This window comes from Piliocolobus tephrosceles, chromosome 1 (genome assembly GCF_002776525.5).
Source record: "Piliocolobus tephrosceles isolate RC106 chromosome 1, ASM277652v3, whole genome shotgun sequence".
NCBI lineage: Eukaryota > Metazoa > Chordata > Mammalia > Primates > Cercopithecidae > Piliocolobus > Piliocolobus tephrosceles.
In genome coordinates this window covers 210,367,664-210,391,463 of record NC_045434.1, presented here as the reverse complement: position 1 = coordinate 210,391,463, position 23,800 = coordinate 210,367,664, and the positions used below count along the sequence as shown (strand labels likewise).

Genomic DNA, 23,800 nt, shown 5'->3' with positions numbered 1-23,800 from the left:
AGGAGCAGAGAGAGCTTCCCTAGCACCTGGGATCTCATGCTCCAGGGCCCAAAAGGAGGCTCAGAACGTTGGTGCTGTGGGAAGCCAGGGTCTAGAGATGTGGCCCTGGACTGAGGAGATGGCGTGGTCTTGCATGTCACCATGCTGGGCCCCTTCATCTTATCCCTGAGACTGTAACCTCCCCGGGGGCAGGGGAGGACCATGATTCCCCCTGCATCCATCTCCCCACCCAGTTCTGGCAGAGCCCTGCCCATAGTATGCAGAGCCTGGCATCTCCGGGTAGGAATCCTAACCCTGGTTCTGCTGCCAGCTCTGGGATCTAGGAGTCACTTCTCTCTGGACCTCTGAGTTATTCTCTGTCACTGTAGAGCAGCCATCAGTGGGGCTCAAGCGGAGGCAGCCTAAAAATGCTCTAACTCAGCATGGGAAGGAGGAAAGCTCAGCTTTGGGGCTGGACCAACTGGTCTTTCAGTTTCAATGCTGTGTGACCTCGGGCCAGTTACTTGAACTCTCTGGGCACTGTTTTTCTCATGTATAAGATGGGGCAGACAATGAAGGATACTGTGCCAAATGGAGAGCAAGTCCAAAAAGCCAGCAGGCAGTCGCTAGTGGCCACGATACCTCGCGGCCGCTTCCTCCCACGGTGCACAATACTGTCTTCCACGGGGTGATGGCCACAGTGCTCCTCATTTCCTTTGCATTTAACTCATTTACTTAAATTTTAACTTTTTTTAAAAGAAATGAAGGAAAACACAGTTAAACAGCCATTTAGAATCATGACTCCATAATCCAGGAATTCTCTTTCCAATGCAATCTGTTCAGCAATTATTTTGTGAGGTGGGAGGGAGGGCACCACGCTAAGTGTGGTGTGCAGACTCCCCCGGGAGGGTGAAAACCCAGCTCCTCCAGATTGCGCCTCTCCCCAGAAATGTCAGCGTGTGTCCCAGTTTGGAAATATAACGTATCGAGTTTTGCTGCACTGCAGGGGAGGAGTTCCCGCCTGCCAAGTCAGCGGCTAGTGGGGATGGGGTGAGGGCAGCCACTTTAGGAAGAAGGCTTTGGTTTTCTGCTGTTAAAATAGCTCGTTGTCCTCTGGGGCCAGCCATGCTCCAGGGCCTGGAATCGGGTGATGTCATTCACCCAGTGGCCTTGGGAAGAGCTGGGCTTAGGGTCAAGCTCCAGCTTCGTCACCAGCTGGCTACATGGCTTCAGGAAAGTCCCTTAGCCTCCCAGGACCTCAGTTTCCTCAGTTGTAAAATGGGTAACAGTCGTACCTACCCAGGAACTTGGCGGTGCAGACTGAGAGATAATGCACGGCGGTGCTGTGTGCCTTTTCTGGCCATGGGAAGGGCTGGACAGGGGGAAGTCCTGGTTGTCAACAATCCCAGGCAGAGGAGAGGGGAGGAGGGCTGCCTTGAAACTGCTGAGCAAAAGCAGAGAAAAGAACCAAAGTGCGGAAAGGCTTCCATGGGAGATGGCCTTTGAGCTGGGCCTTGGTCGAGGAAGAGCTAGATTCCTGTAGAGGAGGGAGACAAAGGCATGGAAGCCCATTTTCTAAGCTCCCTGGAAGGACTGTTATAAGGTTTCTCCCACAGGACTTTGTATACAACAGGCGTTCAATCCATGCTCTCCTCTCTCAGGATCAGGTGCTTTGTGGATATGCAATGTACTCAGCCCCACAGGACTCAGCACACAGTAGGTGCTCAAGTGGAGAAATGGATTCTCCTCTCAGGGCCCAGTGCCAGGGGTAAGAAATACACATCCCTTCCCCAGACAGGGCTCAGCACATAGTAGAACATGCTCACGTGGAGAAAGTGGATTCTCTCTCTCAGAGCCAGTGCAGGGGGTATGCATACACACCCCCCTCACAGGGCTCAGCACACAGTAGGTGCTCTATGCACTTCCTTTCGCTCAAGGATTGGCACGCCGTTGGTGCTGAATGCACGTTCCCCTCTTGCAGGGCTTGATACGTAGTTATGTTCAATACGTACCAGCATCTTTTCCCTGCTCATTCCCCCTGAGAGCAGAGACCGCGTCTTTCTTGCACGCCCCCCTGCACCGCGCTTGTGGCCGAATGCACAGCACGTGCACAGTTAATAAAGACTGAATGGACCCTCCTCCTTCCCAGCTGGGATGAGCACAGCGAATGAAGACCATGCAAGCACACAGAGAAAGGACAGCTGCTCCACATCCATGAACTGGACCTGATGTGTGAACACGGTCACAGTCCTGGCGCCCCTTCCCCAGCCCTCTGGGATCAACACTCTTTGTTTTTTGATTTTTGTTTTGTTTTGGGTCAGAGTCTCACTCTATCCAACCGAGGCTGGAGTGCAATGGTGTGATCTCTGCTCACTGCAACCTCCACCTCCTGAGTTCAAACGATTCTACTGCCTCAGCCTCCCGAGTAGCTGGGATTAGAAGCGCCCAGCACCACGCCCAACTAATTTTTGTATTTTTAGTAGAGACAGGGTTTTGCCATGTTGGTCAGGCTGGTCTTGAACTCCTGATCTCAGGTGATCCACCTGCCTTGGCCTCCCAAAGTGCTGGGATTACAGGCATGATGGGGTCAGTACTCTGACTTCAGTCACTGCCTAGCTAACCTGCTTGTGGGCTCCTTGCTGGTGACCGCAGGTATGCAGCCACCACCTGCCTCTCTCTTCCTCCCCGCCACTTTCCTGGGAAGCAGCCAGGCCAGATGGGCTGTGCAGGGCACCCTGGCAGCTCCCAGGCTCCACGTTTCTCAATCTGTGCCAGGACCAGGGCTGGACTCTGTGTGATGGAGGATTGGCAAGAGGGAAGTCAGCCAATACGCCTTTCAAGTGAAGCATAGGAGGCACTGTGCCCATGAGGACACCTCGCGCCCTCCCCTCCACTAGGAGTCTGGGTGCTTCATCCAATCTCATTTGTCTTGAGCACTGTCTTTGCCACACTCAGAGCTTGGTGCTAGGGATCCTGATGGTCCCCGATCTCCAGGAGCCACAGTCCCTTGGGGGAAGTAGATTACAACAGAGATGTCACAATGCAGGTAGGAAGTGCTCCTGTCTCCAAGGAAGCTCCGATGTCCCTGCCTGGAGTCATCAAGGGGAGCTTCATGGAGAAGGTGACATTTGAGTTGGGCCTTGGTGGCTGCTGAAGATTACTCTAGAGGAGGAGGTGAAGAAGAGGACATCAAGTAGTGAGAAAGTATACTGAGAAAGGCTCTTGTGTCAATCCAGGGAGCAGTGGGAAGCGGTGCTGTGATGGATTAGCCATGTCTGCCATGGGAGCACCCCGAGGGAGGCACCCCTGATCTAGTTGCCCATGTCCCCCTCATTTTACACATGGAGAAAGCCCAGAGAGGGCGAATCATTTGTCCAATGACACGTAGAGTGAGGGAGAGAAACCAGATCTGCTTTCCCAACCCAGGGCTCTTTCCATGATACCAGAGGTTCTCAAACCTGAGCGTGCATCAGAATCACTAGCAGGAGGCCGGGCGCAGTGGCTCAAGCCTGTAATCCCAGCACTTTGGGAGGCCGAGACGGGCGGATCACGAGGTCAGGAGATCGAGACCATCCTGGCTAACACGGTGAAACCCCGTCTCTACTAAAAAATACAAAAAACTAGCTGGGCGAGGTGGCAGGTGCCTGTAGTCCCAGCTACTCAGGAGGCTGAGGCAGGACAATGGTGTAAGCCCAGGAGGCGGAGCTTGCAGTGAGCTGAGACCCGGCCACTGCACTCCAGCCTGGGCGACAGAGCCAGACTCCATCTCAAAAAAAAAAAAAAAAAAAAAAAGAATCACCAGCAGGGCCTGTTAAAACACAGACACAGGGTCCCATGTCTGATTCAGAGGTGCTGATTCAGAAACCTGCATTTCTTTCTTTTGTGTTTTTCTTTTGACATAGGGTCTTGCTCCATCACCCAGTCTAGAGTGCAGTGGCACAAACACAGCTTACTGCAGCCTCAATCTTCTGGGCTCAAGTGATTTTCCTGCCTCAGCCTCCCAAGTAGCTGGGAACACAGGTGCATGTCACCACAGCCAGCCAGCCTTTTTTTTTTGTTTTTTTTTTTTTTGTATGGACGGGGGTTTTGCTGTGTTGCTAGTCTCAAACTCCTGGCTTCAAGTGATCCTTCCACTTCAGTCTCCCAAAATGCTGGGATTACAGGTGTGAGCCACATGCCTAGCCTAGAAGTCTGCATGTCTAATAAGTTCCCAAGTGATGCTACTGCTGATGGTCTGGGGACCTCACTTTGAGAACTGCTGCTGTACATTAACCTGCTGGGAGTAGAGGGCCTCAATTTTCTTTTCTGAAAAATGGGGATAGCCATTTACCCTCCTGAGCTCCTAGGGGTGTATAAGGGCTTAATAGGCAAAGTTTGCAAATACACTCTGTGAAGCTAAAGCAGTGGTCCTCACCTTGGCTCACACCTCCTTGACTTTAAAGTCCTGATGCCCAGTGGTAGCTCAGACCAATTAAACCAGAATCTCTGGGGGTACATCTAGGCATCAATGTTTTCTAAACTGCCCAGGGTGATTCTAACATGCAGCCTAGCTTGAGAAACAGTGGAGGATCATGATAAAAATGCAGATTCAGTCGGGCGCAGTGGCTCATACCTGTAATCCCAGAACTTTGGGAGGCCGAGGCGGGTGGATCACCTGAAGGTTCGAGACCAGCCTGACCAACATGGAGAAACCCTGTCTCTACTAAAAATACAAACATTAGCTGGGTGTGGTGGCGCATACCTGTAATCCCAGCTACTCGGGAGGCTGAAGCAGGGAGAATCACTTGAACCCGGAAGGTAGAAGTGGCGAGCTGAGATTTCGCCATTGCACTCCAGTCTGGGCAATAAGAGCAAAACTCCATCTCAAATAATAATAATAATAATAATAATAATAATAATAATAATAATAATAAATAAAAAGAAAAGAAAAGAAAAGAAAAGAAAAAATGCAGATTCACATTCAGCAGGTCTGGGAGGGACCCTGGAAACTGCATTTTTGGCAAATGTCTACGGGCCAATGCTGCTGGTCCATGGACCATGCTTTGAGAAGCAAGGTCCCAGAGGAGAGAAAGAAGCTTCTGGTATCATTATTGGTACTTGGCACTTTTTGAGATTTTTTTAAAGAATTGCGGTCTTGCTACTTTGCCCAGGTTGGACTTGAACTCCTGGGCTCAAGCGGTTATCCCATTTCCAAATAGCTGAGATTACAGGCAATTCCCCCACCACCCTGCCCCATGCCCAGCTCAGGATGCTTCAATTAGGCATTAAGTGTTCATTCTTATATTGCAAACCCTCCTTCCTGTTCCCAGTGTTCCCAGCATGCTACGCTGACTGCAGTATTCCCACCCTTTCTCAGCCCTGAATGGGGGACCTGGGGACCACTCTGAAGCTCAGTGTACAAGCGCAGCCCCTGCAGGCCCCAAGTTGCTTGTCAGACAGGAGCCAAGCACACCCTCCGCCACTGCTCATTTCCCTCATCTCCATTCTGGTCTTTAGCAAACAGCGTCAGATATGATAGATTTTTTGTTTGCAAACCCAGCCTCGAAGCTGGAAATTGACGTCTCCCTTTCTCCTGATGCGTCCTTTGCATCACACCATCCTTTTGCCCATGATTTCTCCTTGTCAGTGCTCCTCCCGCCAAGGTATTTCAGTCAATTCATGCATTCATTGAGCACCTACTATGTGCAAGGGGGATGACAGTGTGCTCTGTGACTGTAAGCAAGTCTGTTACTCACCCCAACTGAGCAGCATGTGGGTCGGGACCTTATTTAATCACCTTGGTGTCCCCAGAGCCTAGTACAGTGGCTGGAAAGTTAGTGAGTGCTCAATAATACTTGCTAAATAAATGCTGTTGAAGGAAGTCTTGAGTTCAAAGAGATTTTGTTTCTTTGCTTATAGAATAGGGAGTAGAGCAAAGGCCTATTTCATGCAGTTAGTGAGGCATACCATTATTGGACAGGGCTCCAAGTTACGAAAGTAGCAAGTCATTGGAGAAAGTGAAATTAGAACCCACGTCTATTATACTCAGGAACCTCCATTCAGTGCAAAAGAGTCCTTTGCTTTTCGAGGAAGAGTGGCTAGGTCAGCAGTCCTGCCGGGTCCAGGAACTGAAACCAAGCAGGAAGCTCTGTGGGCTAGTTGGAAACAGAGCCAGTGGCAGCCCCAGCCCTGGCAGAGGAAAGTGGTCCAGGAGCCAGGTCAGTCATTGGTACCTTCGAAGATTGTCTGTGCAGGTGGAAAAACCAGAGCAAGGTAGGAGCCTTCATTCTCTTTCCTAGAATATCTGCTCAGAAAAGTCAGCCAGCAGGAGCCGGCGATGATGCCAAGCTGGAGGTTGGCTTGCTGGGACGAGTGCTTGACTCAGAGGTGTCTGGTCTGAGGCAGCCTTCCCTGCTGGCCAAATGCAACTCTGCAGAGCGGTGTCCTCACTGCCCACTTCTCTCTCAGAGCTGCCCTTGTGCTTCTCAGTCCCCTGCTTGCAGCAGTCTCTCCTACCAACATTGGCTGGTGTCCCAGGCCAGCTCAGACCCCATCTCCTCCTTGGATGAGGGGGTGGCATCTAGGAACACAACCACGAAGGGCTGCAAGTGGGTGCCATGGCCGAGACAAGAAGCCAGGATTACGAATCTCATTGTATCTGGCTCATCTAGGCTGATCTGCAGTCAAGGGCCAGGCCCTGCTGGACTTCCCAGACCAGGAAAAATGTGCCAGCACCTAGCGGGGGTACATAAAGGCATGTGGTTCTTCCTTGTCTCCACACTCATAGCTTTAGGCCCCTCCACTTGTTCCCTGAGTCAGGCTTAATCTCTAAGAAATTCCAACTCTGAGAGTCAACCACATTTATGATTCTAAGCATCCTTGGCTCCAGGAATCTAAAATTTTGTTATTAAAGGATTCTAAGTTTAGTTGCAAGTAACAGAAAATATGTTCTGCCTGGTCTCATAGTCATAGAAAAGTCCAAAAGTAGAACTAGGACTTCAGTCATAGCTTGATCCAGGAGTTCAAGTCATGCCTCTTGTCCTTCAGTTCATGGTTACTTTATTATTGGCATTGATGTTGTGGCATGATGGCTGCTGGTAACACAAAGCCTATATCCTCTCAGGTTCAAGTCCTGCAGGAAAAATAGTTTCTTTTTGTTTTTTGTTTTTGTTTTTGTTTTTTTTTTTTGAGACGGAGTCTCCCTCTGTCGCCCAGGCTGGAGTGCAGTGGCCGGATCTCGGCTCACTGCAAGCTCTGCCTCCCGGGTTTACGCCATTCTCCTGCCTCAGCCTCCCGAGTAGCTGGGACTACAGACGCCCGCCACCTCGACCGGCTAGTTTTTTTTTTTTTTTTTTTTTGTATTTTTTAGTAGAGACGGGGTTTCACCAGGTTAGCCAGGGTGGTCTCGATCTCCTGATCTCGTGATCTGCCCGTCTCGGCCTCCCAAAGTGCTGGGATTACAGGCTTGAGCCACCGCGCCCAGCAGGAAAAATAGTCTCTTCCCCATCAATTTCACAACTGAGTTCTCATTGGCCTGGATTTGCCATGAGTCTATGCCTGAACCAATCACTGTGGTCACGGGGATGATGGGATATTCTGATTGGCTTAGGCCTGAGTCATGTGTGCATGCACCCCACCCAAATCACATGGCCTGAAGCAGAAGGGTAGTTCTTTGGAAACTGAGGGGCTGCTATTAGAAGAAAGGTGAACAGATGCAGGAATGCAAACATAAAAAGTGCATCCTGAGATTCTGAGGCTATAAGGAGCAGTGATCCTATGAGAACTTGACTCAAAGCTCTAAGGGATTCCTAAAGTTAATCTCTCAGATTTGGGACAATGGATAGCGTTGGAAGCTGAGGATGAAGGGAGATTTCCTTCACTCTCTGGTGCCCTTCCAGAATTAAACAGATCATGTGCCCTTCACTCTTCCTTTACACCCAACTCTTGGAGCCTGAGTGTCCTCTTTACCTTCCTTCTCTGTTGTCATCTTGCAGTCAGCATGGCTAAGTTTCAGATGGGGATGGTGGGGAGTGAGCCGCAGTCTCTGCAAGTAGTGGCTGCAGGGAAGGGAACTGGGAGGCTTTGTCTAGTGGCTTTGGGGGACAGCCAGCTATCAATCTGAATCTGTAAGAAAGAAAGCGGAGGCAAAAATGCAGCATAGAAGAGTGAATTATTGGACTCAATTCTTCACTCTCCTGGAGTACTATTTCATATTCACATCCTTGCCAAGGCCACACAGTGAGCTGAGTCTACTTCCTCACCACTTGACTCTGGGCTTGGTCAGGTGTCTTGCTTTGGCCAATGAGATGGTAGCAGGTATAATGAGGGAAGAACCTTGAGATGTGTTGGCTGGTTCTGCTTGCCCTCTCCTTCTCCTGCTGTAGCTAGAAAAGGAACTTGACCAGAGTAGCCTTGGCCCCTAATATGACAAGTGGAGCAGACTTGAGCTACCTACAGCCTGAAGCAGAGCTCCCTGCCAGCTTCTAGACCTGCGAGCAAAGTATTGGTGTTATTGTTAAACGCTGCTGAGATTCAGAAGCACAGCCTGTTGTGGCAATAGCTGATGAGGAGGATTAGAGGTTCTGGTAAGGATCAGCCCAGCCCTGAAACTGGGACTTTGGGAGCCCTGCAGGATTAGGAGTTGGGAGCTTAGGTTCAGCCGTCCCCCATGAAGCACCATACGATCATGAGAGAGTCATTCCTGTCCCATCTCTAAAATGAGAAGAATATGGTCTGACTCCAGCTTCGGACCTGTGAGCCAGGTCCTGGAGTAGATGGTCCCGGCTCTGCTGCTTATGATCTATCTCGCCCGTACCCCAGCCCTGGCCTGGGAAGTGGCCCCCCTAGAGAGTCATCATGCACCCTCACGCTTAGACAACAGACTCTATATAGAAAACACGTCAGCCTGTGATAAACACAGAAATAGATGTGTGAAATTGTTCCAGGAGCAAAGAGGAGAGAGGGTTGAAGGCTCTCTGGGGAAAAGAGTGGGGTAGGGCTGGGGGTGGCTTACCCATGGAAGGGATGTGCTGGGCCCTAAGGATGAGTAATATTCCCACCGGTAGGGAAGAAGGGAAGGAACACTCCAGGTAGAGGGAGTGGTGTGGGGAAGGGCTGAGAGGCAGGAAGGAGCCAGCATGTTTGAGCAACGATCAAGCCAGGCGGGTCGGGGCTGCTGGGGGTGTGGACAGGGACTGCCAATTAATGGGGTCAGAGAGATGTCACTGAGGAGGAGCAGACCTTGAGTGCCATGTTCAATGTCAGGGCTGTGTCCCTCAGGCAGTGGGGTGGGGGACATGCAGTGCTTGGAGCAACAGACCCTCCCCCAAGTGACCGGCAGGAGTGGCCGGGGTGTCTTGGGTGTCCTATGAGTGAGGCCCAGTGAGGAGTAAGACTTGGATTTGGGGTTTCTACAGGCACCCATGCCATGGGAACCCTGCAAAGTGAGCAAGTTTCAAGGGCGGGAAGCCCTAAGGCACTCGGCTAGAGTTAAGGAGGAGTGTGTTTTAGAAATAAACAATTCAGTGGGAAAGGGCAAGCTTCCAGCTGAGACAGGTGCAAGAGAAAATATGAGAGTAGGAAGAGGAGCTCACCTGGGCTGTGGCATTGGAGGAGACTGGCTGAGCCACAGGTGGGCCCCAGGAACCTTAGAGACATGAGGCTGCAGCGGGAAACTCTTAGGCCTGGGAACCAGTACAGACCCCAGTTCAAAGGGCTTTGCCATTTACTAGCTGTGTGACCTTGGACTTATGACTTAACTTCACTTTCCAAGATTATTGTGGAGACAAAACAACAATATGGCTGGGCCAGGCACGGTGGCTCACGCCTGTAATCCCAGCACTTTGGGAGGCCAAGGCAGTTGGATCACTTGAGGTCAGGAGTTCAAGACCAGCCTGGCCAACATGGTGAAACCCCATCTCTACTGAAATTACAAAAATTAGCCAGGTGTGATGGCGGGTGCCTGTAATACCAGCTACTTTGGAGGCTGAGGCAGAAGAATTGCTTGAACCCAAGAGATGGAGGTTGCGATAAGCCCAGATTGCACCATTGCACTCCAGCCTCGGTGACAGAGTAAGACTCTGTCTCAAAATAATAATAATAATAATAACAACAACAACAACAACACAGCTGAGGCCAGGTGTGGTGGCTCATACCTGTAATCCCAGTGTTTTGGAAAGCTGAGGTGGGAGGATTACTTGAGCCTAGGAATTTGAGGTTGCAGTGAGCTATGATGGCACCATTGTACTCCAGCCTGGACCAAAGAGCAAGACTCTGTTTCTAAAAATATAATAATGATGGCCGGGCGCGGTGGCTCAAGTCTGTAATCCCAGCACTTTGGGAGGCCGAGACGGGCGGATCACAAGGTCAGGAGATCGAGATCATCCTGGCTAACACGGTGAAACCCTGTCTCTTTTAAAAAATACAAAAAAAAACTAGCCGGGCGAGGTGGCGGGCGCCTGTAGTCCCAGCTACTCGGGAGACTGAGGCAGGAGAATGGCGTAAACCCGGGAGATGGAGCTTGCAGTGAGCTGAGATCCGGCCACTGCACTCCAGCCCGGGCAACAGAGCGAGACTCCGTCTCAAAAAAAAAAAAAAAAAAAAAAAAAAAATATATATATATATATATAATAACGGCTGACATTCACTGAGCACTTCTTATGTCTGGGCGTTGATGTCACAACTTTCCAGGCACCCCCTAACTTCTTAGCACAGCATCAAGAGGTAGGCACTTTTATTAGTCACTTTTACAATGAGGAAATTGATGCACAGAAAGGTTAGGTGACTTTCCCAAAGTCACACAGCTAGTAAGCGGCAGAGCTGGGATTTGAACCCAGATCATCTGGTTTCCAGGGCTTGTGCTCTGAACCTACATGCTCTATATATGATATAAGCAATTTGCACATCACACAAAGGGCACATAGAAAAATGTTGGCTATTACCTTGTTATCTAAATCCTGCCAACAGAGCAAACAACTCTTAGGAAATGAGTCCTCAGGGGCCTCCACGGGCTGGAGGGAATATGTTTTTCCAAGTTATTTAGATCCACAATGAGATGGAGCAGGGCAGTGACATTACCTGGGGACAGCTCTGTGCTGGTCATACTATACACACAGACTTATTCGATCCTCACAACTGCTCTTTGAGGCAGGTGTTGTCTCCATTTTACAGGTGAGAAAACTGAGACTCAGAGAGTTGAGGCGACTTGGCCAACATCTCCCAGCCAGTAAGTGATGCAGCTACGAATAGACTGAAGTGTGTCTGACCGCAAACTCCATATTCTGAGTCACCTGCTCTGCATGCCCCTTTGATTGGACTAAAAATGATGACAACAACCACATCCTCGGGGCCAGGGGAAGTCCTCTGCACTCAGGTCCCACATGTGATGGTCTGGTTCCACTTTCCTGAGTCAGTGGAATGATGACCATCAGCTGACCCCTGGCTGTGCGTACACGCATTGGGAAGTGGAGGTTGAGAAGGAACAGAGAATGAAACAGACTAGGGGTGGGGATGAAATCAGCTGAGAGTTTTAAATAAAAATCAGAAGAAAAAAAAACATCTGCCAAACAACACATCCAAGATCAAAAGAGAATAGATGGCACCATCTCTGGTCTTTTTGCCCCGTGTGTGATGAAGTGCTACTGTCCCCCAGAGAGCAAAGGAACAGGAGAGTGTGGGATTGAAGTCAGCTGGGCCATACAAACCCTGACCTCTCTGACCTATATTTTCCTCATCTGTAAAAGACAGATGATTATTCTCCAAGGGTTGTTGTGAAGATTAAAGAAGATGGTACAGGCCTTGTCACACAGTAAGTATTCAGTAAACGTTTACTGTCATCATTATCAAAGCAAGGAATGATTGTAAAGGAAGGAAGGCAGGGAGTTTGGGAGTGTGGGAGACAGGAAAGAAGATAAGGAGAAGGAAGAGGATAAGGGGTGGAGGAGGAGGAAAAAGAGGTGGAGAAGGAAGAGTAGAAGAGGAGGACTTGCTGCCAGCCCAGCTCCCCAAGCACAGCCAGCTGTGCTGTCCTGACCTGGGCTGCTCCCCATGTGGCCATTTAGGCCACTCATGCATTCCTTCTGCATCCTGCTGCCAGATGTGGCCATAGATGCCTCAAGAACAGCTGTCCTTTGTCGTGCCCAGCTGCAAAATGAGAAGGCAGGGATGTTGGGAAAGGCACAGAGGCTTGCAGGGGTGGCCAAAAGGACAGTACTGTCAGGAGGAAACCACATCACCATGCTCACCCGCCCTAGGCCTCAGTCTCCCCATTTGTGAAATGATAGGCTGGGCGATGACTTGGCATTTGTGCCAGGTGATGCCAATCCCATGGTGTGTTTGCAGCTAGTGGCCCTGGCCCCTGCATCTTGTCCTGGAAGTATAGGCATGATTCAGCCCTGTTGGGTCCTGGGAACTACCCTGCCAGTTTGCAGGATGGCATGACTCCTCTGGTTTCCGGAGAAGGATCTCATCAAATGAAGCCATTCTCAAATTGGAATGTGAGTTCTGCCTTAGAAAGTTTCCCTTGGTAGATTGGGCTCAGAGAGAGGCTGTGACTTCCCTAAGGATGAACAGGGAGATGAGTTTAGTTGTGATTAAACTTAGGGTGAGACCTCAGTGCCACAGTAGGGAGCACTGAGAGTGGGCACCCAACAGGGACTTAGTTCCATGGAGAGCGGTAGAGTAGAGCAGATAAACAGTATCTACTACATCGGCAATGCTGGGTTCAAATCCTCTCCATTACTGTGACCCTTACCATGTCTTTCAACCTCTCTGACTCTCAGTTTTTCCATCTGTAAAATGGGAAGAATAATGTCATATAGAACGTGGACTGTAGTCAAACTGCCTGGGTGGGCTTGACTGGGTTGCTACCTGCTGTAGCAACTTACTACTCTCTCTACCTCAATCTCCTCATCTGGAAATGAGGACGACAAGAGGACTTGCTTCATGGGGGGGTTGTGAGTTTGAATGAAATAATGCATACATAGGATCTGGCAATCAAGAAATGGCAGCCATTAATGATTATTGTTGCTGATGCTGTTAGTAGCATCCCTTGCTGCATAAAAATGTATTTTAACTGCCAGGACATTGATGATTGGCCTACCCGCCCTACATGTCAGTTCAGGGGTCCTGGCACTGAACATGCTCTGCCCTGGCCACACTGAAAATGCCGGAAGAGGAGCCGGCACTTGGGCAACCCACCAGAGCTGCACATATTCTTGACTGGGAAGATGCCAGAAAAGCTCTTTCTTGCCGTCACTGCTGAGGCCCAGATGGGATTTGATGGCCAGGGTTAAAGCTGACCTGGCTCCTGGCGCCAGTGGGCCAGCCAGGCTGACTGGGGTGGTCAACAGCACTGGTCAACTTGTGCCAGGAAACCGAAGCCAGAGAGACAGAGGAGCAGGGCAGAGTGGGGAGGTGGGGCTGGAATTCTGTGCTGAGTCACGAAGAGCCCGTACACAAGCAGGTGCACGAGGAACCTTAGATATTCCTGGGAGGGGGCACAGAGGAAGACCCCCTACCTTCTAAACGTTTAAACCGTCCCACTGGGCACTCAAAAGTCAGGTGTGGCCTGGTGTGGTGGCTCATACCAGTACTCCTAGCACTTTGGGAGGCCGAGGTCTCTAAGACTCTGTCTCTAAAAATATAATAATAATAATGGGAATGGCTGACATTCACTGAGCACTTCTTATATCTGGGCATCAATCTTTGGGAGGCCGAGGTGGAATATTGCTTGAGCCCAGGAGTTTAAGACCAACCTGGGCAACATGGCAAAATCCCATCTCTATGGAAAAAAAAAAAATTAGTTGGGCGTGGTGGCACATGCCTGGCACTACAGGCGTGGTGGCACATGCCTGTAGCCCTAGCTACTCAGGAGGCTAAGAAAATTACCTGAGCTCAGGGAGATCGAGGCTGCCGTGAGTCGTGATCACACCACTGCACCCCAGCCTGGGTGACAGAGAGAGACCCTGTATCAAAAAAAAAAAAAAAAAAAAGCCAGGCCGGGTGCTGTGGCTCAAGTCTGTAATCCCAGCACTTTGGGAGGCCGAGACGGGCAGATCATGAGGTCTGGAGATCGAGACCATCCTGGCTAACACGGTGAAACCCCGTCTCTGCTAAAAAAATACACACACAAAAAAACTAGCCGGGTGAGGTGGCGGGCGCCTGTAGTCCCAGCTACTTGGGAGGCTGAGGCAGGAGAATGGCGTAAACCCAGGAGGCGGAGCTTGCAGTGAGCTGAGATCAGGCCACTGCACTCCAGCCCGAGCGACAGAGCCAGACTCTGCCTCAAAAAAAAAAAAAAAAAGCCAGTTGTAATTGCTATTCTTGAACCTGGACGTGCTCAACATCACTCACCCTGAACATCATACTACCTCCAAGTACTCACCTCAGTGGCTGAGTTCATGCCCCTCACCCCTTCGCCCCCATCTCCAACACAGCTGGCAGCAGCCACTGTCCATGGTTCTGAAACACCCCAGGGACAAGGCCTGTGCTGGGACTTCTACTCAGCCTTTCCCAGGAGTTCTGAACAACATGAAGATTTTTATTTTCTGTCCTGATAAAAGACATGTGGTTTCTTTTACCACTACAGAACCAACAAATGTGTGACTGGCTTAACTATTTCTGGGCCTACCTTCACATTCTTTTGGCAGTTCCATCACATTGACCACTGCTGCCATTTACGTCCTTGGAAAATCGGGGCTTGCATATTCCCTGTGGCCTCCTACCCAGTCTGAATTCATTCTGTCTTCCCATATTCTCCTGGAAGATCACAGTCTGAGGGGCCCTGGAGCACATCTAGCTCGTGTACTTATCTGTCAAATAGAAACAAGAGGCCAAAGATGGAAGGGCACCAAGGCCACAGAGCATGTTAGAGCAAATCTAGGGTCAACATTCTGGTCTCCTAACTGCCCATCTGCCTTGTTCCCCATCACCCTACACTTCTCTGGGGGTCATGAGATCTCCTTCTGGAGCTTTTTCTGGATAGAACACAAGCACAGCCATTTATTTCCAGCCCACTCTGTACCATTCACTCTACTGCTATGTGCTTCTGCAGAGCATGTCCCTTAATCCTCCTCCATGAGAAGGGGTGGCCACTGCCCCCAGTTTACAGGTCAGGACACGAGCTCAGAGATTGAAATGGCTTCTCCAGAAACCCAAAGCTAGTATGTGACTGAGCTGGGATTTAGACTAGAACTTTTTGGGTATTTATGACCTCCTCCTTTCAAGCCAGTTCTATCAGTAAGAGCCATCAGGGTATCTATGTAAAACCCTCAACCTGGAGGTTATAATCTCTCCCCCAACAATGGGACTGTCTTTGGCTAATGCCACACTGTCCAGATCTTTGACAGGATGCTGCTCTTCCCTGCCAATGCCTTGGCTCTGCTATGCAAATAGCCCCTCAGGTCTAACCCCTCCAGTGACTTTTCCTCTTGAAGAACTCAGCAATATTTAGTCTTCTCCAGATGTTGGGGTCAGAGCAAAGACCCTTAGAAATGTGGATGGGGGACAAGGGGACCGTCTTGTTGGAAGAGGATTATGCGACAGCGTGAATATTGATGAAGCTGTAATTGGCTCCCTCTCTCAGAGCCTGGGTGTCTGCAGGCCCAGGCGCTGGGGCTAATTGTTGCAGGCAATTAATAACTTGGATCATACTCACTCTGGCACAGGATGCCTGCTCCCTTGGAGGAGGCAGGAAAGGCTGAGAAAGGAGTGCTAGGTCTGGCTGCTTGCAGAATTCTGGGGGAGGCAGGAGGAGAGAGCTGCCATCTGTCCAGCCTCCCCCAGGCCCTGTCTGCAGTACCCCTGCCCTAAGCCTAGCCCTGTCAGCCTTCCTCAGGCCCTTCTTCAGAGCTCTCTTTCTCTCTTCTCTTTAATTATGAGACCCTCTAATGTTTCCCCCATCCATAAGCTCACACTCACCTCCGGAACAGAGCTTCAGGGAGGAAGGGGCTGGGGAGAGGAAGGATGGTGTTTCTGGAAGCTGGGAGAACTGGAGTCCAACCCAAGCTCTTCCACTAAGTTTCTATGTGACTTGGAGTCAGAAATTCATTCACCAGGAACTTGGGCAAGCTCCTTGAGCTCTTTTATGTCTATTATGTCACACGAAGTGCAATCAACCCTGAAAATCATGGAAACAGGGATTGATCATCCTATTATCTCTTCCTATATATAGCTATAACTATATCTGGAACTAATTATCAAACAGCTACCTATAAATATGTGTTCTACTTTAGCTGAAGAGACTATTAAGCAGGAACATTATTGGCAGTGGTCATTATGACTTCCACTTTGCAGATGAGGAAACTAAGTCTCAGAGAAATGCAGTGACTTGCCCAAGGTCATACTAATAAAAGACACACATAAAAATCAAACCCAGTTTCCTAAATCTAGAGCTCTTTCCAGTGTACCCCAGCCTACCTGACTCTGCCCAATGGCTTCCTGGAGAAGGTGAGATTGGGGCTGGGGCCAAGAGTGCCAAAAATGCCTTAGCAGATTGAAGAGGGGATTACTTATAAATCCATTTATTCTATTCCCTGGTGCTGGGACAGTGTCTTAATGCTGTATTTTAAAAGATAAACACTCCCAACCCTCCCCATATGCTCAACCCTCAGCTGTTAACCCATCTGGTGGGAGGACTTGATTTGCATACAACCCCCCTTCACGGGGCGGGGTGGAGGGGTGTCACAAAAAGTGAGATGTATTATGGTCAGCACTTGCCAAGTAAGCGTTAACAACATGATGAAGAAACTGCTAATGTGTATTTAGTGCTTAATGTGTGCCACAAACTGTGCTAAATGCAATTTTTGCACAGAGATGATCTCATTTATAACTATAACCGCTGCATTGAGACAGATATTCTTACCATCCCCACTTTGTAGATGAGACAACTGAGGCTCAGCAAAGTGAAATGACTTTCCCAAGGTCACGCAACACGTAAGGGGCAGAACAGAAATATGACTTTACTGGGAGGGGTAGAATCAGAAGTTCAGCTCAGAGGCTCTGCTTCAGACCTAGTTGGAGAGAAAATAGAAGTAGAAATAAAGGGATAGGAAAAGAGGACAAAACAGCCCTTTATAGCTCATATCCCTTGCAAAGAAGGCTTTTCAATTAGTCGTGAAGACAGAGTATCAGAAAGGCAGCTTATCGGCACCACGAGGCATTTAAATCAGACCCAGGAAGAACTTCCACCAGACAGCACTGGAACAAGGAGCCAGAGGGGACACAGAATCTTATTCTCTGCAGCCTTTCAGCTGGGTGGATCATTTATCCACCAGAGTCATCTTTGTTACTCACCTGGAGGTACGGGAGGCTTCAGGGAAGTACCCTGTGGCTGGGCAGGGGGGATATCTGAGTCCAGCATCCCCAGGCTCCTGTAATAAACAGGCTTCCTGCAAGCAGGAGCAGGCAGGGGAAGGGGAGGGAGCCTGGGGATGAACCCCAGGAGGAGGATTCTCATGACTTTACACACCCGCACCAGCTCCGCTGCCACCACCGGTTCCCCTTTATGGCAGGCATATTTCAAAGGCCTGGTTCCATTTGCATTTTTAAAACCTCGCTGATGGCCTGGGAAAATTGCATCCTTCCAGTGTTCCTGGATACCACACTCTGCACCTCCTCTCCCCATCCACGGGCCTCTGCCTCTGCACCCTACCTTCACAGAAAATCCCCCACCAAGGGCAGAGCAAGCCCAGCCCCACTGGAGATCCTCTGGAGGTCTCAAGAGGCCAGGGAGGGTTGTGAGGAGGCTGTGGCCAGCTAGGCAACATGAAGCAAGACCCCTTTGAAGGTGGTGAGAATTTCATCAAGAACCTATGTCAAACTCACTAAATCTGTTTCCCAGGGGAATGGGAGCTGTATTCCCAGGCATGGGCTGAGGGCGGCACAGCACCACAGGGCACACCAATGGGATGGCCTATGGATTTGTCAAACGGAGAGGAACAGGTCTGGAGCCTTGGAGAACTTTGAGGAGGCTCCTAGAAGCAGCCTTAAAACAAACTGAAAAGAATCAAGCCATTCACCCAGCCAAGAAAACCCTTTGCTCTCAGCTGGGCTTGGGAACACACTTTATGTCTCTCTAATGCTCCCTTAAAAACAGATCTTTTCCTTGTTCTCCTTCCTCCCACCCTCTCCCATGGCTCCTCATTCTCTGCCTTCCCTCTAGGATACGGCAAATGGCACTAGAAGTTTGCAGGCCGGTGCCAAGTGTGGTCCTCTGCACTCATGTCAGATTTGGCCTCTGGTCCTGGGACAGCAATTTGCATACCCTCTACTTCTTGGGAGAAATCTCCTGTCTCTTTCTCCCCTCACAGCTCAGAGTGGCACCTTTCACCCCAGGAACTGCCCCCAACCCTAATGTCTTTAAGGCCAGATGGAGCCATTGGGAGTCTTCTGACAGACTTGCCCAGCCTGGCAATGGCTCTCTTGAGACCTTGAGCACATGGGGAGTGAGTGCCGGGGCAGGGACTCCACTGGCTCGGGCCATTTGCTTCTGCATAGATGAGCTCTCAGGGTACCCAGGGTCATAAATACCAATGTGTCCAGTTGACAGCCAGTCAGTGGGTACTGCTTCCAGGGACTGTACAGCGGACAGACAGAGCAAGAGCAGCAGGTGAACAGCACAGGAGCTCCATTCAGCACCCTGATTTTTAGAGGTGCATCCCACTCAGTTTTCCTCTTTTAAAAATAAGGGCTGGGGGTGGAGAGGGGCTGCTGTGAGTTCAGCATCAGTGTGTTGGCTGCTGGGGCTTGTCATGTTTCATTCATAACTCTCCCATATTCTTCTCTCTCCCATAGCCGGAAATCTCCTGAAGGCAAAGATTGTGTCTCACCATCGCCCTATCTTTCCAGGTCCTTGGTCAGCACACACTCAGGACAAATAACAAGCTCATGGCTCACCCTCACACAGCATGGCAATGGCCTCCCTCCTTTCTGGTTTCCATCACTGACATGCCTCCACCCTGCAGCTGAGGGCTGGCAGCTGTCCCCCTTTTGAGGGGTCCCCCATCGTTCTCCCTGGGCAACACCAATGCCAATGCTCTCTGAGCCCTGATGAAGAGAAAACTCTCTGAGTGCCTGATGAAGGGCACTGGCTTGCCCCCCACACCTCCACCCCAGGCTCTTTCTCCTTGTGGCCCTTTGGCTAGGGGTGTCAGGCAGGCCATGTGCTAGAACTGGAGGGATGCCCAGTCCCAGGGGCTGGCAAGGTTCCGGGTTCTGGTGCCAGAGGGGTAACTGAAGAACAAACGAGGAAGGGACAGTGCCAGGAGCCTGGGCTTGGCAGCTCCCTCCGGAGTTCGCCCGGGGATGCCTGCGAGTGTCCAGGAGGCTGGTGACCTGCCAAGGCTGGGCGGGCTGGCTGGAGAGGAGCGGGAGCGCGGGCCCGGGAGAGACTTGGGAATCAGGAAACCCGGGGGCGGGGCTGGAGGGGGCCTGGCCCGGGCCGTCTGCAGGGGCTGGGACCGACCCCCAGGGGTCGCTGCGCCGCGTTCGTTCCCCGTCCGCGGGCGCCAGGGCCGGGCTGAACCACCGCGCGGATCGGCAGGGGGAGCGGCGGCGAAGACAGCGCCAGACAGCTGGCCCCGGAGACCGCAGCTCGCGACGTGGCGCAGGTTCTCGCCGGCCACGGTCGCAAGGCGCGACAGCGCGGAGCCCGAGGAGGCGCCAGGGGCTGGGCGGCGGCGCGGCTCCGGAGCCTGGCTCAGACACCCCTGCGACCTATGGTAGGAGCCCGGACCCAAACAAAGGCGGGCGGCGAATAAAAGGCGACCGCGGCGCGGAGTGCTCGGGTTGCGAGCTGGTGACTGGGGTTCGTGCACCGCTTCCCGCGGTCTGCTTGCCCTAGAGCGGAGCGTGGAACCCCGGCTTCTTGCCGCTCCGAGAGCTTCCCCTTGAGATTCCCCCGAGGAGACGAGTCTGCGCAGCGGGGTGGCCGCCGCCTCCCGACCCTCCGCGCACTCCCCCCGGCGCCGGCGGCTCAGCCCAGCCCCATTCGGCCGGCCGAGGTGAGTGCACAGCCGCGGGGCGCCATCCGGGCTCGGTCTCGGGGCTGGGGTATGCATTGCTAGGAGGAGGGGGAAGTCCTCCGCGCCGTCCGCATCCCGACCTGCGTGGCGCCGCGCATGAAGTTCTCCCGCTCTCCAGCCAGCCCGGGATGCGGGCCTCGGAGCCCCCCGGGAAAGACGGTCAGGGGTGGACAGAACCCAAGCTTGCCCTCCGCGACCCGGCCCCAGCTCCGCACCATCTGCCCGCGGGACTGCAGCAGTCTCTGTCGGCCAAGGCGAGTTGGATGTTGGATGTCCAGGAACGGCAAGGCTTCCGACCTGTGGCCCCTGCTCGTCCCCGCTGGGAGATATCTGGGTCCATAAAAGTTGAGCGTTAGTCTGAAGCCGCCCCTGAATCGGGCTCTCGGCCATGCTAGAGCGGAGGGAAGGGACAGAGTAAGGCCAATGACCCCCTCCACTCAACCCCTACCTAGCGTAGTGGTGCTCTCGGAGGGACATTTTCCCAGTTAAGCCGGCTGCAGGTCCGGCCGGGGAGGGCCCGTGGGGGCTTGGGGCGGGCCGGGCCGGCGATGGAATCAGCACGCGTGAGGGTCCCCGGCTCTGCCGAGAACGCGAACGAGGGTGGAGGTGGAGTGGGCAGCCGGGCAGTGGCGGCGCTGAGGATCAGGGAAGATTCCCAGCGCAAGGGGCGCCGAGTCCCGGGAGCCAACCCCACCGCCGGAAGAACTTTTCCCAACTCCCTGGGGAGGCCGGCAGTGGGGCTGGGAAGGCGCCTCCTTGGGGGCTTCCTCTTCTCGGCCCCTCTCTGCTCCATGGCCGGTGCCAGCTTCCCGCTGTCCCCCACCCACTGCGAGACTGGGCGCAGGTCTCTGTTGGCCCACGCCCCGGGTCAGCACCGCGGACAGCGCCTCACGGCCGCCCTGGAAACTCAGAAGCCCGCCCACACCCACAGTCCACACGCACACTCACAGCCATCCACGCGCACACACATATCTACAGACCACTGGAAAACAGTCCACACACATATTCGTAGTCCACTTGCGCAAGTACACACCCACCCACAATCTTTAGGCACACACAAGCCACGCAGACCCACGGTTCACACACACGTGGGCAGACAGATCTCACAAGCACACACGTTCGTGGGCCTGGGCAGCATGTTCGCCCCCGCTCCGCACTCGAGGCTGCTGTCTCCGGACTCACTGACTAAGCCCCAGATTCCAGAGCCCACCACCTGGTGTTCCCACCGATGCCCAGTGACTCACAAAGCCACTCAGGCTCCCAAGCACAGACACGCTCCCACCCCCAGCGCGCGCATGAACACACACACACACACACACGCACACACACACACTGTCCTGCTCCTACGGGCGAAGCATGGGGATTTAGAGCAAACACCCTCTCCCCACTTCCTACTACACCTCCCAGGGGACCAGGGGATCTTCTGGAGGGAGGGAGGAGGCTCCCTGGAAGCTCCGGGCAGAAGCCCAGCCCGGACAGGTGCCTTACAGAATCTCCATTTTCAGCCCAGGGTCCATTTTGCTTGGCTTTTCTACCCCAATACTCACTCCTCTTCCTCTAACCTTAGTTCAGACACACAGATGTACAATCAGGGTCTGCATTCTTTGTTTGTACCCTCTGTTTCCCTGCTCTGTTCCCTCCCCCAGGTTTGTCTCTCTCTCTCTCTCACACACACACACACACACACTCACCCTCTTTTTTTGGTCTTTCCAGTCATCCTTCCCCACTGCCTTCGCTTCTCTCCCCAACTTTCCTTAGGCTGGGTCTGACCCAGTCTTTGCTGGGATGTGGTCCCAGCTGACCCTTAGGGGGAGCTGACTCCATTCTCTCAGACTTGCCTTCTTCACTGCAGGTTCCATGTCCCTGTTTCTCTCTCTTTGGGAATCTGATGGCCCTCCACCATGGCCTCACTAGCTTCTGTTCCCCTCCCCAGGAAGTTTTCCAGGGCCAGATGCCACAGAGCCCCAGTGATCTCTCCAAGGGGCTAAGAACTTTGGGTGAAGCATTCTGGAACCCCCCTGGAGATTTGGCTAGCCATGAGATCTGGTAGCCGTGACCTGGCTTGCCCTTTGACACCTCTCCTGTTGTTGTCCTTCAACTCCAGAAACTGGGTTGAAAGAAGAACAGTCCCAGCATGGTGTGGTGGAAGGAGCACTGGACTGGAAGTGAGCGACGTGGATCCTAGTCCAAGCTTAACCACAGACTCCCAATTTGCCCTTGGGCAAACTACTTCCCTTCTCTGAGCTTCAGGCTTCCCATCTGTTAAAGGACTGGCTGAGGTGACGTGTAGGGTCACTTTTTCGCCCTAATAATCTGGAACATTGATTCTCTAGTGAGTCTCTTGAGTGTGGGTGGGATTGAAAATTGTGATTCTAACCCCAAATATTATCCTACCTTTCCCCTTCCTTAGAGCACCCACCAGTAGTGAAGTCATCCTGTTCCCTGAGTGAGGGAAGTTTAGATGATTTCCTTAATAGGACCACAGATGTCAAGTAATTCTCCTGAGGTCATACTGCTGAAATGCAATCTTCACTGGGACAGGCATTACTTCTACTGTCTATATATCCTCTGCATAAGCCACCGGTTCTGCTGGTAATGTATGGTGAATGAATGAGTGGATGAACAAATGAATGAATAGAAGATTTAAACCTGGATCTCCTGATCCCCAGGTCCTTGGATGGTTTAAGCCCCTTTCTCTGCTAGTATAGAGCTACTTCCCTCATCTCCCCATCCTCCCCACCCCCTATTCCCCTAGTCATCAAAGGTGGATGGAATTGTCTGAGATAAGGTCCTTCCTCCCAAGTGGCAGACACTGGGCTGGTTGTAAATGGCCACAGAGAAGGGAACAGCTGAGAGCAGCTTTAGAGGTCCTACCCAGTGAGTAGGGGCTTTGCAATCAGCCTCATGTCCTTGGACCCAATCAAGTAGACTGCCCATGGGCAGTTGTTGCTGGCCAGGCTCTGATGCCAAGAGGAAAGGCAGCCATGACCACCATGTTGCCGAGCAGCCTCTTTTCATAGCCCCATGAGCTGGGGATGGCAAAAATAGCCTTCACAGATGAGCCAAGTGAGATGCTGAGCAAGGAGGTGGTGTCCCTAAGGGCCATCAGTCAGCTCACTGCCAGCAATAAAAGTAGGCACCCCAAAATGGTAGGGGTGGTAGTAGTGGTGGTTGACAATAACAATACTATAGGTGTTGATAATGACGTTAGCATTGTTCAAATCGGGAGCTCAGTGATTAGCCTTTTTGGTTCCCTTCGCCCTCTTTGAAATTGTTTCCCCACCTGAACCCCTCTTGTACTCCTCCCCACACCCAAATATGGAGAAACAGAGGGCTGGGACAGTGAGGCAGGGGTGTGGGATTGTCCATCAGTCCTAGCCAAGGAAGAGGGCTTGTCATTTGAAATCCTCTTCTTCTCTGCCTGCCCTCCCCCTACCCAAGCATGGTGTCTTGCCAAAGGAGCTGGGAGAGGTGTCAAAGTCTGTCAAAACACCCTTCCAAGCTAGATTCCAAAGCATCGAAGCCCGGGGAAAATAAATAAAGAGAGCAGTGTCGGCCCAAAATAGAAACATGCACCAACTCACAAATATGCATGTTTTCCAAAAGTCGCATTTCACGGGCAGACAGTGCGGCTCACGCTGCAGCTGCCCAACAAAGGCTGGAGGCATGGATGCTGCGGGACCAGTCCAGGGATGGCGGCAGAGCCTCCCCCAGTGAGCTCACTCTCTGCCTGGCGACCAGGAGACCAGACAGCCGCGCTCCACTCTGCACCAGCTGGAAGGTACACGGGCGGGAGGATTGCGAGGAATATGTGTCTGTGT

General features: G+C 52.0%; 1 protein-coding gene across 1 annotated transcript in view; it reads left to right on the top strand.

Annotated features, from left to right (window-relative positions):
• The first annotated feature begins 19,740 nt into the window (after nucleotides 1–19,740).
• DISP3 (dispatched RND transporter family member 3) overlaps nucleotides 19,741–23,800 on the top strand; it is a 63,185-nt gene continuing 59,125 nt past the window's right edge. The window contains exon 1 of the mRNA XM_023191985.1: nucleotides 19,741–19,958. The gene's annotated coding sequence lies outside the window, so the exon portion shown is untranslated. The remainder of the gene's footprint in view (nucleotides 19,959–23,800) is intronic.